We start from the raw sequence: 12,409 nt of genomic DNA, 5'->3' as shown, positions 1-12,409 counted from the left end.
TCCTGGATGTCTACTTTCCAACGCAATTGGAAGCGCGCCATTTTGAGTTCTGTACCTCTAAATCTGATTTTTGCTCAAGTCCCTCAATTTCAGCCAGAAAATACCTGAAATCACAGAAAAACACACAAACTCATAGTAAAGTCCAGAAATGTGAATTTAACATAAAAACTAATAAAAACATCCCTAAAAGTAACTAGATCCTACTAAAAACATACTAAAAACAATGCCAAAAAGCGTATAAATTATCCGCTCATCACAAGCTCATGCATTAACTTTAATTTTATCCCATGTGCATTGATTCTTTTTATTTTGCAATTGAGGAATTTTTTGTATCCCCTTAATTAAATACCGAAAATAAACCCTTTTTTTAATGCACATGGTAATTCAATTGTTTTGATTTCACATGAGCATGCTTCCCAAATTCCTTTATTTTGAAAAATCTTTATTCTTTTTAACTTTCTACCTTTGTTTCTATCATCCATGTTCCCATAAAGTTCCCCACACTTAAACAATACACAATTTCTATCTTAAGCTAACCAAGGATTCAACTTGGGGTTTTTATTTTGTTTTTCTACTTAAGGCTAGTAATGTGGTTTATAGAACAAGAGGGGATTAAAAAGCTCAAGGGGGCTAACAAGGGTGATTTAAAGGGTAGGCTTATTTGGGATAAGTGAGCTAAACATGTAATGCCCTCAATCATCTCTTAGTATGTATCTATACTCTATAATTGGACATATAGATTAAAACAAAGAAAAGAACGCCAGAATGAAAAAGAAGGGAAAAACACACAGGAATGAAAATTATGGTTTGAATGTAACCATACAATTAAGCTCAAAACTCACAGGCTGTGTGTTCTCTAGCTCAAAAATCATATATCAGTTATACATGTCATGCAAGGAAAAATTAAGAGTTCCCATTATTCTCAATGTAAATCTTAGGGTGCCTTTAAAGTTTTAGTGTTGTTCCTTGATGAAATGTTGTTAACTAACTAACATGTAATGCTATATATACAAAGTGTGTGGATTGTTTTGGTTATGTTAAGGTCTCTAGTTTACTTCCTTTTTATTTTCAATTTAAACCAAACTATCACATGCTAAATAGGTAAACTATACTAATTAATCCACATATTAACTAATAAGTTAGAATTACAACTAAACTCAATGGCTAAAATATGAACTAAGGTGCAAAATGCAGAAATAACATAAAAATACAAAAAAAGGACAATGTATAAGTACTGAAAGATAAAAATAAAAATAAAAATAAAGATAAAAATACAGAAAAATTACCAAAATAAGATAAAAGAGTCTGTAGTGGTTCACCAAAAAAAAATATGCCAGGGATGGCGACCTCCCCACACTTAAAATAAAGCATCGTCCTCGATGCTCACTCAAGCTGGGTGTGAAGGAGTGTCATCACTGGAAGGATAGGCTGCTGGAGTCTCGGTGGTGGTCTGAGGATCTGCAGACTGGATGAGGGTAGGAGGGTCTGTCTGCTGCAGTGGAGGCTCTGACTGGATAGGAATCTCTGCATCTGCAGCCTGTAGCTGGTGTGGCTCCTCCTGCAGTGGCGCAGCCTGCTCTGATCCTGCCTGTGCAGCCTGGGTAGGTGTCTCCTCCTCGTGATCGTCCTCCTCCACCTCAGATGTATCAGAAGGGGTGTCAGGCTCGGAGGGGATGTCGCCGCCGGATCGGATCATCAACTTGAGGTGCTCATAGCGTCGCTTGTTGCGACGCTCCATACGGTCCAAGCGGGCGAAGAGTCGATGCACCAAATGGTAAATAGGCTCAGGAGCAGGTGGAGGTGCAGTGAGTGGAGCTGGTGCAGCAGTGAAAGAAGAGGGGGTAGCTGAAGGTGTGGCTGTCTCATCAGAAGCGGTCAGGAATGGAGGTGTATTACCTAAAGCTCGAAACTTTCTGCTGTGAGGGATAATCTTCTTGCAGTCCGTAGCAGGTGGCTTCTCATCAGCATCCTCCCAAGGTACGTCAGCTCGACGGCCTAGCTGGGTGACCAGGTAAGGGAAAGGAAGGGTGCCTCTGACATGAACCCTGGCCATATAGTGCCGGATGAATCGTGGCAGGTACAGGTCCTTACCCTCCAGTACACACCAGAGAAGGGTGATCATAGTGGCAGGCAGCTCCGTCTCATGAGTACTCGGCATAACAAAGTTGCTCAGGATCTGGTGCCAGAGTCGAGCCTCATCATTCAGATACATAAGCTTGATTCCTTTAGGCATAGTGGTGTTCTTACCCATGACCCATGAGACAGTAGGGTCAAGGGCTATCCTCTCCTTGACAGCATCCCAGTCAAATCTCATAAACCTCATATCCTCTTCAGCCTTTTAGTAACCGTCAGGCTGATCGGACTTAGGTGGAAGGTGCAGAATATCCTTAATGGCTTCCTCAGTTACCAATATCTGTTTCCCTCTGAGGTGCACTGCATCCAGGGAAGTCTTGAAATAGTTGCAGTAAAGCTCTCTTACCCAGGAAGCATTGACCTCTGTCAGGTTTCTCTCCAAGAAGAACCAGCCTCTCTGTTTTATCTGATCGGAGGTGTACTGCTGTAGTTCTTCTGGAATTTTCAGAGTCCGCTCCAGGTACAGGTTTCTGGAGGTGGCAAACACCGGATACTTCAGCTCACAGTATCGGTTTGCAAATTTAGTTGGATCATTGGCATGGAGGAGCTGGTCAGCCTTCTCCTGCGGGGTAAAGTGCTTTTCCCGCCAGGAGTCATCATGCATAATGTCCAGAATAGACATAGCGGATTCACCTCTTTTCCTTTTACCAGTGGTAGCCTTGCCCTTTCCTTTTCTTCTAGGGTCAGACATCCTGAAAAGCAGAAATTCCAGGATATAAATGAAGAACAGAGCAGAAAAATAAGTAGGCAAATAGCATAATAGTAATATAGGCACATAGTGGCAAAAGGGCAGTAGAATAATGGAGTGAGTTAAATAAATGTATATTTTGAATTGGTTTGGAGGTAAAAATCGGAGATGAGAAATCACAATCCAAAATACATTATGAGAAGAATACGTGTTACTTAGGAGCAACAATAATCATGCCATGAGTTAAAAAGTTGAAAGAGTTAATCAAAAAGCAGAGGGGGGAGTTTTAAAAGTGGGTAAAATTGAAAAAGAGGTTAGAAAGCAAAAATCAGTGAGTTAGTAAAAAGAAAGTCAGAGTAAGTGGCATGATGATTGGTTTCTAAGTAACAAGAATTTCACAATTTTAAGCAACAGACAACTCATATTCAAGCAAGGAAATCAGGTTGTTGATGATTCATATGGATATAGAAATAGCGAAAATTGAAATCTAATCATCAATAATGTGATTTATTAACCGGAAAAACAAAGGAATAAAAATGCTGGCCCGTGCATTCATGAATTGGTTTGGTAAAAGCTAAGGAATGCCAAATTCAAATTGCCAAAACCAACTAGAATCCACTACAAACATGCATCTCTAACTAGCCTAATTTTAAACATAAACTGAAAAAAAATGCAACTAACTATGAATGAAAGAAAGATGGCGTTCGGCGGAACCTGGTGGTTAGAGGCACAAGGATGGAACTAAGAGAGATGGTGGGAGTGGGGTGGTGTTGGCGGCAATGCGGCGGTGACGTAGGGTGGTGTGGCGGCGGTGGCTGTTCGGTGGTGCTGGGTTAGGGTTGGTGTACAAGGAGGGGAAGGAAGGAGGGTTCGAGGGTTGCAGAGAAGAAAGGAAGAAGAAGGGGAATGGGGGGGCGCGACGGGTAGGGTTTCGCATCACTGGGGGTTAGTGAATTTGAATCCACACAAACCCGTGGGCACGCGATCGTGTGGCTAGGGGAAATGGGGTTGACGCGGTCGCGTGGTTAATGCGATCGCATGGAATGAGTGAAAGGATGAATGACGCGGTCGCGTGAGGCAAGCGACCGCGTCGCTGAAAATTGTGCTAAACGCACAATTCCAGCGTTGTTTCAGCGCAACTCTCTGTCTCCATTTAGGGTGTTATGCAATCCACGCGACGCGGACGCTTCGCTCACGCTTTCGCGTGGGATGGGTATTTTGCAAATGACGCGTTCGCGTGATGGACGCGAACGCGTGAGCCGTTTTGTGCGAAACGCACAACAGCCGTACGATTCCAGCCCAAATTTCTGTGCGTTGGATTTTTACGCCGATTTCCAGATCACGCGTTCGCGTGATTGACGCGAACGCGTGGGAGGTGGTTTTCGCAACTGACGCGAACGCATGAGCAACGCGGTTGCGTCACACGCGCTACTTTTTTTTATTTTTTTTATGCAATTATGCAATTATGCAGATATGCAGTATGCAATGCTAATGAATAATATTCAGGTTCAATGAAAAATAATGTAATATAAAAACAAACAGCACAAAATAAAACTGAAAAAGAAACGACCATACCATGGTGGGTTGTCTCCCACCTAACACTTTTAGTTAAAGTCCTTAAGTTGGACATTGGATGAGCTTCCTGTTATGGTGGCTTATGTTTAAATTCATCCAGAAATCTCCACTAATGTTTGGAATGCCAGCAGACTCCGGGGTCCCAAACTAGGCATGTAAAGCTTCTGAGCAGCTTCAAACAGATTCTCAGGCTCCCGGGGTGACGAATATCAGAATATTTTCCAGGATCCCAAACCTTGCTTTTAAATCCGCCTTTGTCTTGATATATATTCTTCGATTCGGGCGGTTTAGAAATTGTATTCTCACCAAGATGACCAAATGTCTTCCGTGATCCATTCAATTGAACTTGATACCAATCCTTGCACTTCGAATTGAGGCGTGGAACCTTATTGAACCTTGTACACCAGCTCTGAGTACGAGCCATTTCCCTCTTACTCTTAAAGCCGCAGAGAGCTCTAAGCTGGCCATCTGTTTCAAGCAAACCATATTCAAGTGGAAAAGTAAAGTTAAATGTTAAGGATTGTACCCACTTGAAGCTTGTATTAGGTGGCAATGGCCTTGGGATAGGTGTTTCCAGTGGTTCTGTAAGTTCTACTCCCTTGTAATCTTCTGTGAATTCCTCCACTTCTTTGCAAAATTCTTCAGCTGCAACTGCGTCCTGATCAAGGTCTTCTATGTCTTCCTCATCACTCAAGTCATAAGCTGGAGGTTGAGATAAATCTACCTCCGCATCATCTTCGTATTCACTTGGGGAAGATTCTTCAATCTCGGAGAATTCACTTGCGGATGCAAGTTCATTACTAGGAGAACTTGACTTGTGACTATCATCATCAGGGAAACGTGCGTCTTGGGTTTTTCCGTCTAGTTCTTCATAAAACACTTGCTTTGGGGGTTGTGCACTATCCTCCTTAGCATCAATTGTAACGTCCTTGACGGAATTTTTCACAACTCTGGATTCCCATGGAGGTTCAGCATCTCCTACATCTTCAATCAACTCTTCTTCTTCTATAATGACAGCTTCCTTTACTTGTTCCAGTACGAAGTCATGCCCCATTCTGTCCACTGGAGTCTCTAGTATCTCCTTCATGCTACGTTCTTCGTTAGATTGTCCACATGGAATTATGGGAGTTCCTTGAATGTCCGAACGTCTAGAAGATAATTGACTTATTGCTTGCTCCAGTTGATGAAGGGTCGCATGAAGTTGATCTACTGTTTCCTTGAGGTGAGCCTGTGATTCTGGAGGTGATGGATATGGACATGGTACATAGGGGAGTGGTGGTTTTTGGGAATAATTGGATTGGAATTGGGGTAAATAAGGATCATACGGTGGTGAATGGTGAAAAAGAGCTTGTGAGTGTGGTGGTTCGAAGTTATGTTGAGAGGGTGGTCTATAAGCACAGGATGGGGTTTGTTGGTCACTACCAGGGGGTCCACCATATCTATCAGTTTGGTATGCATTGTAGATTGGTCCTTGCCCATGATATCTTGGAAGGTGTGGCTGCCTAAAGGGTTGATCAGATCCTCTTGGCTCCATCCAGCTTTGATTGCTCTGACCTTGATGCATGTTCCTGCTATAACTTTCGTTCCCTTCAAAAATATTAGAACTAAACTTAAAGCGAGAGGGGTGAGAATTCATAGTAGCTAATAGTAGCTAATAAAAATAAAAAGGGAAAAACAAAAACAAATAAACAAATAAAATAAAAAATATTTACAATAACCAATAATAAAGCACATGTTTGCAGTTCCCCGGCAACGACACCATTTTGAAGAGAGAACTTTTGCGTGGTCTAGAAATTTGCAGATAAATCCTCGTTGCAGGTATAGCTTCTAAACCAACAAAAGTCCTTTCTTACAAACGTTTTGGTTGTCACAAGTAATAAACCCCTTTAAAATTGATAACCGAAGTATTTAAACCTCGGGTCGTCTTCTCAAGGAACTGCAGGGAGGTGTTCTTATTATTGGTTATGAGTTTTGTAAATTGGGGGTTTTGAAGGTAAGGAGCAAGTAATTTAAATGACAAATAAAATAAATAAATAACTATAAAATAAAATCTTGGCAAGGTATGAGAATTTGGAAGTCCTATCCTAGTTATCCTTATCAATGGTGATGAGAATTGAGTTTTTAATCCCACTTAGTTAGCCTTTACTAAAGCAAAGGGAGGTCAAGTGGACCAATTAGTTTGATCCTCAGGTCCTAGTCAATTCCAAAGGAAAGACTAGAGTTATTGGAATTCGATTTGATTAGCAAAAATAACAACTGATGAAGAGTTGAAATTCTAAATCCTTTAAGAGGAATCCTAATCCTAAAACCTAAGAGAGAGGAGAGAACCTCTCTCTCTAAAAACTACATCTAAACTATGAAAAAATGAATAATTGAAGACCTTCCTTGAATGGATGCATTCCCCCACTTTATAACCTCTAATCTGTGCCTTTTGGACTTGGATCTGGGCGAAAAAGGATTGCAGAAATCGCTGGGAGCATTTTCTGTAATTTCTGGTGCGTGGCGTCTGTCACGCATCCGCGTGGGTCACGCGGTCGCGTCATCTGGAGTTTTTCTTGTTACACGTTCGCTTCGGTCATGTGTAGAAAATACCTAAAATTATAGAAAAACACACAAACTTATAGTAAAGTCCAGAAATGTGATTTTTTCATAAAAACATAATAAAAAGTAACTAAAACATACTAAAAACTATGTATTAATAATGCCAAAAAGGGTATAAATTATCCGCTCATCACAACACCAAACTTAAATTATTGCTTGTCCCCAAGAAACTAAAATCAAAATAGGATAAAAAGAAGAGAAAATACAATAAATCTCAAAAATATCAATGAAGATTAGTTTCAATTAGATGAGCGGGACTAGTAACTTTTTGCTTCTGAACAGTTTTGGCATCTCACTTTATCCTTTGAAGTTCAGAATGATTGGCATCCGTAGGAACTTAGAATTCAGATAGTGTTATTGATTATCCTAGTTCAGTATGTTGATTCTTGAACACAGCTACTTTATGAGTCTTGGCCGTGACCCTAAGCATTTTGTTTTCCAGTATTACCACCGGATACATAAATGCCACAAACACATAACTGGGTGAAGCTTTTCAGATTGTGACTCAGCTTTGCTAGAGTCCCAGTTAGAGGTGCCCAGAGCTCTTAAGCACACTCTTTTTGCTTTGGGCCACGACTTTAACCGCTCAGTCTCAAGCATTTCACTTGACACCTTCACACCACAAGCACATGGTTAGGGACAGCTTGATTTAGCCACTTAGGCCAGGATTTTATTCCTTTGGGCCCTCCTATCCATTAATGCTCAAAGCCTTGGATACTTTTTATCCTTGCCTTTTGGTTTAAAGTGTTATTAGCTTTTTCTGCTTGCTTTTTCTTTTTCTTTCTTTTTCTTTATTTTTTTCGCCATTTTTTTCGCAACCTTTGTGTTTTTCACTGCTTTTTCTTGCTTCAAGAATCAATTTTATGATTTTTCAGATTATCAATAATATTTCTCTTTTTTCATTATTCTTTCAAGAGCCAACAATTTTAACATTCATAAACTTCACCATAAAAAATATGCACTGTTCAAGCATTCATTCAGAAAACAAAAAGTATTGCCACCACATCAAAATAATTAAACTATTTTCAAGATAAAATTCGAAATTCATGTACTTCTTTTTCTTTTTCAGAAAACATTTTTCATTTAAGAAAGGTGAAAGATTAATGGGACATTCATAGCTTTAAGACATAGACACTTAACACTAATGATCATGTAATAAAGACAAAAACATAGACAAAACATAAAGCATAGAAACCAAAAAACAGAAAAATAAGAACAAGAAAATTAAAGAATGGGTCCACCTTAGTGACGGCGACTAGTTCTTCCTCTTGAAGATCCTATGGAGTGCTTTAGCTCCTTTATGTCTCTTTCTTACCTTTGTTGCTCCTCTCTCATGGCCTTTTGGTCCTCTCTGATTTCATGGAGGATAATGGAGTGCTCATGATGCTCCATCCTTAGTTGCTCCATGTTGGAACTCAAATCTCCTAAAGAGGTGTTGAGTTGCTCCCAATAGTTGTGTGGAGGGAAATGCATCCCTTGAGGTATCTCAGGGATTTCTTGATGAGGAATTTCCTCATGCTCTTGTTGAGGTCCATGAGTGGGCTCTCTTGTTTGCTCCATCCTCTTTTTAGTGATGGGTTTGTCCTCTTCAATGAGGATGTCTTCCTGTATGACAATTCCAACTGAGTTGCATAGGTTACAGATGAGATGAGGGAAGACTAACCTTGCCAAAGTGGAGGGCTTGTCCTCCACCTTGTATAGTTCTAGAGGTATAATCTCATGAACTTCTACTTCCTCTCCAATCATGATACTATGGATCATGATAGCCCGGTCTATTGTAAATTCAGACCGATTTCTAGTAGGAATGATAGAGCGTTGGATGAACTCCAACCATCCCCTAGCTACAGGCTTGAGGTCAAGCCTTCTCAGTTGAACTGGCTTGCCTTTGGAGTCTCTCTTCCATTGAGCTCCTTCTACACAGATATCCATGAGGACTTGGTCCAACCTTTGATCAAAGTTGACCCTTCTAGTGAAAGGGTGAGGATCTCCTTACATCATTGGCAAGTTAAATGCCAACCTCACGGTTTCCGGATTGAAATCCAAGTAATTCTCCCGAACCATTATGAGCCAATTCTTTGGGTTCGGGGTCACACTTTGATCATGGTTCTTAGTGATCCATGCATTAGCATATAATTCTTGAACCATTAAGATTCTGACTTGTTGGATGGGGTTGGTGAGAGCTTCCCAACCTCTTCTTTGAACCTCACGTCGGATCTCCGGATATTCACTCTTTTTGAGCATGAAGGGGACCTCGGGGATCACCTTTTTCTTGGCCATAACTTCATAGAAGTGGTCTTGATGGACTTTTGAGATGAATCTCTCTATCTCCCATGACTCGGAGGTGGAAGCAATTGCCTTTCCTTTCCTCTTTCTAGAGGTTTCTCCGGCCTTAGGTGCCATTAATGGTTATGAAAAAATAAAAAGCAGAGCTTTTTCCCACACCAAACTTAAAAGGTTTGCTCGTCCTCGAGCAAAAGAAGAAAGAAAGGAGGAGAAGAAGAAGAAATAGAGGAGATGGATGGGTGTGTTGGATTCGGCCAAGGGGGGTTTAAGTGTTTATGATGTGTGAAATTGGTGGTGGTAAGGAGGGGTATATATAGGGTAAGAGAGAGAGAGGGAAGTCATGTATGAAGGGGTTGGGGTTGGGAGGGAAATGGTTTGAATTGAATGGTGAGGTAGGTGGGGTTTTATGATGGATGGATGTGAGTGGTGAAGAGATTATGGGAAAGAGGGTAGGACTTGATAGAGGTATTGATGTGATTGGTCAAGGGTATTTGGGGAAGAGTGTTATGGAGAGGTGTGAAGAGGATAGAGAGTGAGTTGGGGTAGGTGGGGATCTTGTGGGGTCCACAGATTCTTAGGTGTTAAGAAATTCTGCTCCCTGCACCCTTCTAGCGTTTAAACGCCCTCTGTGTGCCATTTCTGGCGTTTAACGCTAATTCTGCTACCTTTTCTGGCGTTAAACGCCAGGCTGATGCCCTTTTCTGGCGTTAAATGCCAGTCTGTCTGCCAATTCTGGCGTTTAACGCCAGCCAAACACCCAGACACCCTTTTCTGGCGTTAAACGCCAGTTTGTCTGCAATTCTGGCGTTTAACGCCCAGAATACTGCCAGACTGGGCGTTAAACGCCAATTCTGCTATCCTTACTGGCGTTTAAACACTAGTAAGCCTGTCCTCCAGGGTGTGCTATTTTTGATGCCGCTTTAATTTTGCAGCTGTTTTTATGACTTCACATGATCATCAACCTAAAGAAACATAACATGACAATGGAAATCAAATGTCTATAAAAATAAATATAATTAAATAACATTGGGTTGCCTCCCAATAAGTGCTTCTTTAATGTCAATAGCTTGACAGTGAGCTCTTAGAGAGCTTCACAGAGACTCAGAGCTTAATGGTGGCCTCCCAACACCAAACTTAGAAGTTGAGTGTAGGGACTCTGTTTGACTCTGTATTGAGAGAAGCTTTTCATGCTTTCTCTCCATGGTTACAGAAGAGGATCCTTGAGCCTTAAACACAAGGTAGTCCTCATTCAATTGAAGGACTAACTCTCCTCTATCCACATCAATCACAGCCCTTGCTGTGGCTAGGAAGGGTCTTCCAAGGATGATGGATTCATCTTCATCCTTCCCAGTGTCTAGGATTATGAAATTAGTAGGGATGTAAAAGCCTTCAACCTTCACTAAGACATCCTCTACAAGTCCATAAGCCTGTTTCCTTGATTTATCTGCCATCTCTAGTGAGATTCTTGCAGCTTGTTGATGAGAGAACTTTTGCGTGGTCTAGAAATTTGCGGATAAATCCTCGTTGCAAGTATAGTTTCTAAACCTTCAAAAGTCCTTTCATACAAACATTTTGGGTGTCACAAGTAACAAAACCCTTTAGAAATTGTTAACCGAGTATTCAAACCTCGGTTCGTCTTCTCAAGGAACTGCGAGGAAGTATGTTCTTATTATTGGTTATAAAGGTTGTAATCGGGGTTTAGAAGGTGAGAAGCAAGTAATTTAAATGACGAGTGAATTAAATGGTAATTAAAAATAAATAATAACTGTAAAACAACTTTTGGCAAGATAAGGGAAATTAGAAGTCCAACTTGGTTATCCCTCTCAACAACAATGAAAGTTGTATCTTAATTTCACTTAGTTATCCTTTACCAGGGCAAAGGAAAGTCAAGGGACTAATTAAATTGACCTTTGAATCCTAATTATTTCCTAAGAAAAGGTTGGGATTATTTAAGTTCAGCTCAATTAGCAAGATAACAATTATCAATTACGTTGAGTTTAATAACTGTTGAGTTACTGAATTCTTAACCAGGACCAAAAGGGAAAAAAGTAAAATTACTGAAATAATAAAAACGTCCTTAGATGGGAAGCAATGGCAACTTAAATCAAAGAGAACAATCATAAACTGAAAATACGTCAAATATCATTAATTCAAATAAAAATCTGTAACATGGAATAATTCGTAAGTCAAAGTATAATAATCAATTCAAATGTTGGAATAAATAAAAGTAAAACTAAAATAAAAGAACATTAAACCTGGGATCCAGAGTTACTCTTAAAACAAGAAGAAATCCTAAATCCTAAAAGAGAGAGAGAGAAGATCTCCCTCTCAACTAAATCTAAATCATTGAAAAGTAAAATATGCGAGCTCCCTTTGAATGGATGCATTCCCACACTTTATAACCTCTGGTTTATGCTGTCTGTACTTGGATCTGGGCCAAAAAGGGCTTCAGAATTCGCTGGTGTCGTATTCTGTAAATTCTGGTGCGTGGCCTCTGTCACGCGTTTGCGTGGGTCACGCGGTCGCGTCATTTGGAGCTTTTCCTTGCCACGGGGTCGCGTCAGTCATGCGGCTGCGTCGCTGCTGATTCGTGCTTGGCACGCGATCGCGTCATCCATGCGATCGCGTGGATACCAGTTTCCTTAAAGCTCCGTTTTGCTTTCTCCTTTCATTTTAGTATGTTTCCTTTTTCATCCTTTAAGTCATTCTGCCTTAGAAAATCTGAAACTACTCAACACACTAATCATGCCATCGAATGGAAATAAAGGTAATTAAATTAATTAATTTTAAAGCTTAGGAAACATGTTTTTCATTTACATCACATAATAAGGAAGGGAAAGTAAAACCATGCAATTAATGTGAATAAGTAGGTGAAGGATTGAATAAATCACTCAAATTAAGCACAAAAGAACTCACGAAATATGAGTTTATCAACCTCCCCACACTTAAACACTAGCATGTCCTCATGCTAAATCCAAGGTAAATAATTAAGGTTTAAAGTGATGGAATGTTATGAATTGCAACCTATGGTAAATGCATCTACCTAATGAGACATGCAATTCTAATTCATCTACTCATATATAAAGCCTACATGTAGTTAAATCATTTCACATTCTCAAGGAGATATAT

This window comes from Arachis ipaensis, chromosome B07 (genome assembly GCF_000816755.2).
Source record: "Arachis ipaensis cultivar K30076 chromosome B07, Araip1.1, whole genome shotgun sequence".
NCBI classification, from domain to species: Eukaryota; Viridiplantae; Streptophyta; class Magnoliopsida; order Fabales; family Fabaceae; genus Arachis; species Arachis ipaensis.
The sequence above is the reverse complement of the archived record's forward strand: the minus strand, read 5'-3'. Positions refer to the sequence as shown.